This window comes from Pinus tabuliformis, chromosome J (genome assembly GCF_031772625.1).
Source record: "Pinus tabuliformis cultivar Carrire ecotype Pingquan chromosome J, CPIR1, whole genome shotgun sequence".
Lineage (NCBI taxonomy): Eukaryota > Viridiplantae > Streptophyta > Pinopsida > Pinales > Pinaceae > Pinus > Pinus tabuliformis.
The window spans coordinates 261,299,107-261,304,283 of record NC_142295.1 but is presented as its reverse complement, the minus strand read 5'-3'; positions in this window follow the sequence as shown (position 1 = coordinate 261,304,283).

Here is a 5,177-nt window from a genome sequence, read left to right as displayed (position 1 = left end):
CCTTATTATTCTTTCTCAAATATGATCATTAATGTACCACCATAAAGAATGTAATAATAGATTAACAAAAATTATACAAATTTGTGCATTTGAAATGATCATATTATTGTTATATTATGTGTGTAATAAATTTCCAACTTTTTCTTAATGTTATTTATATCATATAAGATTTTCACTTGGGTACTCACATATGACTACCTATACAAGGTGTCTTCTAAAATTCGCCCCCATTTCATGTTAATGCATGACCATATCACTCAACTACTATACTAATTTCATCAATCATATACCTTGAGCCACATTCACCTTAACCTATACATGGGACATTACCTCGATGTCTAGTACATGAGTGGGTTCCTTAGGCACCCTCTCCTAGTGGTTCGTAGGCATTGGTATTTTTTTTCATGGATATAAAAGCAAATTTGACAAATGTATACAGGTTGTACTCTTTAAAGTGTTTTGTAAAATCCAACACCTTGTGCGAAATTTTCATTAGTGTCTACTAAACAAAACCCTACCTACAAAGATATATAATACATAATTTTTTGGCCTATTAGAGCCTATGAGGTGGGTGCTCCTAGATGTAAATTGGTGCTAGGACTCCAACGTAATTGATAGTTACCAAATATAGTTTTAGTTTTTATTTTATGGCTAGTTTCATCTCACTTCGTTGAGTCATTCAAATACATAATGTGAATTTTGTGTGTCGGTATAAAAACAAAACGGAGTACCAAAATTAAGTTTTGTGAGCTAAGGAAAGTGTTTTTTCCCAACGAACATGCAAGAACACTACTCACCATCACCTGAGTATTTTGCAAAATCCACCCCTCCCTGGAATATTTCTATTGGAATTTAGTGAAAAAAACCCCTAGCTTCAAATATTCTCAATAAATCATTTTATAGCCTATGAAATCCTAGGAGTGTGGTTCCCCAAGCTATAACCTATTGCCATAATTCCACTCAAATCAAAAGGTTTTCCCATTTGAGTCATGATTTTTATTTTATATATAATTGTATTGTAGTTGCTAGATTCATTTAAGGACATATTGTGAATATTGTTTGTTTGTATAAAAACCAAAGCAAACTACAAAAAAAAATTATATAAATTTTGAAAAATTTATTTATCAAAGCCCATGTGAGAAAGCTACCCACAAGGCTTGAGAGAATTTTGCAAAATCCAAACCCTTATGCAAAATTTGCATTGGTTTTTTGTCAATAACACCATAGATCTAAAGATCCTCAAAAAATTCAATTTTTGAACTGTGGATTTAGTGTGTGAGGGTGTCCCTAGTTGTATCTCGGTACCAAAAGTCTAAAGGAAACAACAATTTTCCCATTTGAGTTTCGTTTTGAATTTTATGGTGAGTTACAACTTGCTTCCAAGGTCTATTTAAGGACATATTGTGAATTTTTTCCAAGGGAATACAACTAGAACCAATAAGAAGAAAAGAAAATCGTCACCTAAAGATTATGTGTTTGGTTAAGGTCTGTGCAAGAACACTAGCCATGATTGCTAAAGTATGTTTTATTCAAATTGCCACCCCTTGGGGAAATTTTGAATTGATATTTATTGGAAAAAATTCTTGATGTGAAGGTCCCAAAATAAATCATTTTTCAACCTATGTAATAATTGGGGGGTGGAGGGCATCCATAGTTGTAACTTAGTGCGATGAGTCTAACAAAACTAGTGGTTTTACCATTTGAGTCTTTCTTTGAATTTTATGGCAAGTTACAACTCACTTCCAACAGTCATTTAAGGACATAATGTGATTATCTATAAGGTTATAAAACCTTACCAAGTGGCATAAATTTTTTTCGTAATATCAAGTATTTTTATTTATACAAGTCCCATTCAATCACACTACCATTGTTTTCTTGAGCATGAATTCTACAATGTCCAACCCCCCGTGAAAATTTTGAATATATTTACTGAAGAAATCCTAAGTATAAACATCCTCAAATAAATCATTTATTCAACATGTAGAGTCATCTGGATAGAGGTGTTAATAGATGTAACTACGTGCTAGGAGTCCAACAAAACCAACAACTTTCCTATCCAAGTCACAATTTGAATTTTATGGTGAGTTGCAACTTGCTTCCAAGAGACATTTAGGTACATATTATGAATTTTGTATTGGACTATAAAATCAAAACTAAGTAGTATAAATGAGTTTTGTTAGATTAAGAATTCATGTTTTGCTAAGGCCCATGAAAGCACACTACCCATGATTCCTTGAGTGACAATTTTTAAAAATACAAATGATGTGAATTAAATCAATATATTATTTTTCATATATCTCGTTGCATTTTGAGTGGAAAAATTTGAGGAATCGTCTTGCAAGGTCATTTTTAGAAATTGATTGAGTTTCGAAAATTTGGACGAAAAATTCAGGAGGCATTAGCCTTAAATACCTTTTAAGTTATCAATATTACTTTGGACCTAGATTCCATAATTTAGACATTGATGCCATTACTCCTCTTAGATGTTGACCTATCAAAATTAACAACCATAATTTGAGAAAATGCCACATCTACCCTTGTTACTCATTGAAAAGGATATAATCGCATGGGAACTATAAATAATACTCTAGAAGGGTCAAGTTGTAACTCATGTTAAGGGTTGAATGGGGAAAATTTAACTCCTTGCTCATTGTCAAGTTATGATATAATTAGGAAAAAGAGAAAATAGAAAGGGTTTGTATTCTATATTATCCCATGATCCCCTAGTCTCACTTCTTTTTACTTACATCCATTTACATTCAAGGGAAGAGATAGTAGAATAACCTCACCTTCCAACTACGTATTTCCCCATAAGTTTTTCCTAAATCAAATATTGTATCCCTATATTTGTTACTAATTGTATTCATGTATGTTATCTATTTTCCATATTTCATATATTCCATACATAACCATAACACAATATTTAACAAATCCATAAATCCAAGGAAACATTAACCCTCAAAGTGTAGATTTTATAGTTTTACATACAACTTAGTATATTTGTTGTGATGAACTATCTACTTGAATATCCATGCCACTTTATGGATCATATTAGGATTAGAGAACGTTTATTTAGATATATTGTGGGGAGTTACAAGGTATCTATATCTATTAATATGAAAGTCATAAAACCCTATCCATGGTAGATAAATATTTTAATAACCATCAAGATCCTACAAATGAAATGTTTGTGCAGCTTGAAGCATAAGTTAGAGATATAAACCATATTGTGATCAGCCTCTTGATGGTGGTCCTAACCAATAATGTTGGGATCTTCAAATAATATGTAGGTTCTAACATAGAGGTCAGATAAGAGGGGAGGTCAGGAGACTAGGAAGAACCAAAGAGGAAGTCTATGAAAGCAGCCAACAAGGATAAACTGAGTTTCAGTTTCATGAACCACAGAGAGCCCTTGTTCAAGATGGAAATAAAGGATGATATCAATCCATATTAAGATGAAATTGATGTTTGGAAGTTAAATCACTAGTTGGAATATTATAAGGTTGTTTTTTGATCAATGTATAGAAGAAGAAAAAGATACTTTCTTTATTAAGTTGAAATTAAAGGTCCGTGACATGACCTGGTGAGAAATCCACACAAAAAACTTGAGGTTAGTGGGAGATCATTTAGGGACCATGTGGGACGATTTCAAAACTACCATAAATTCATAAATTTACCCTATCAGGTATGTGGAGGACCAATGAATTTTGTGGCATTATATTAGGAAGAAGCAGGGGAAAATTGTACAAGACTCTGCCACAAAATTTAGAAATATGGCCATAATGTTACGTATCTCCCAATAGAACCTAGTTGTACTCGTCAAGTATCTAGGGGATATACATAGCCATATAAATACGTAAGTGATGTTGTTCAAACCCAAAATCTTGATGATGCCTTTGTATGTTCCCAATACCTATAGAATATAAGCTAAAATAAATGGTAATCAAGTTGGTCAAAGAAAAAGGAGAATAGTGGAGCTTCCAAAGAGGCGAAGAAGAAGTGAAAAGGGGAAATACAAGAAGGCACTAGCCACATCATAATAGTGAAAAGATCCCAGCAACCACTAAAAAGACTATAAGGTTGTTGGTCATACAAGTGATAAGGGATAAGTGCTCAAAGCTGCATCTAAATCTGAGGCCAAAGAAAAAAAATTGCTAAGAAAAGAAATATCATAGCCACTAATTTTAGAAACAAGCTATAAATTAACTTGAATGTGCATGAGAATATTTCTTATATATAAGTGCATAAGGGTTTCTATTTGGGTAGCATCAAATAAATCAATGGAGGGAAATTGTTAGAATCTTCCATATATAGATAAAGGTAAAAAAATGCTCCTTTCGATTGAGGATAACAACTAAAAGTGGTAAAAGTCACTTTTGGGAAATTAAAAGACCCATGGTTTTCTCAGAAAATTATTATTAAAATGGAGGAGATTGAAGTAGGGCATGAGATGAATTATTGAGGTAATTTACAAGGAACTCTAATATTTTATGAGAAAAGGGGAAACCATACTATATCTAGTTTTGATGTTGAAAGACACACCCTAACTGAACAGAATTAGTTTTAGTGTTGAAATACACACCATAATAACTTTTTTGTGTGTAATAGGTCATTTGTGGCCAAGAATATCAATGTCAATAATGATTTTTCTAATCATTATGTAGGCCAAGCCTAATGATTTTGAGGGTCAAGTTTATTGTATTGCAGGAATTAAGCTCGTACATAACAAAGGATAAGTTCATGAATTTAGAGACTTCTAATTAAAATATCATGTATGACATATTAACTAGATATTTATGTTCACATTTATACATATTTTCTTCAGTTGATTCTATGGTTTTTTCCAATCGAGTTGTCAGCTTGTGCTAGGGGCCAATTTTTACATTTGTGTTGGTGCGAGTCCATATTTTTCTTAAGTCATATTTAATCACATAAGTAATAGTAAATTTCATTTATTTAAAGCGATTGATATTGGTTACTTGAAGAGTTTGAATTTACCGTATTTCTTGGAGTTGCGTTCAACATATTCGCACAGGTCAAATTTCTACGTTTAGAGGGTTCATTTCAACTAGTGTGAGTTTCCATTTCCACAGGAAGAATAATGAAGTTTTATATACTGAATCACTAAATAAGAGAACAAGATTTCTCATCTTTCACAGGCGTATTAATGGAGGAAA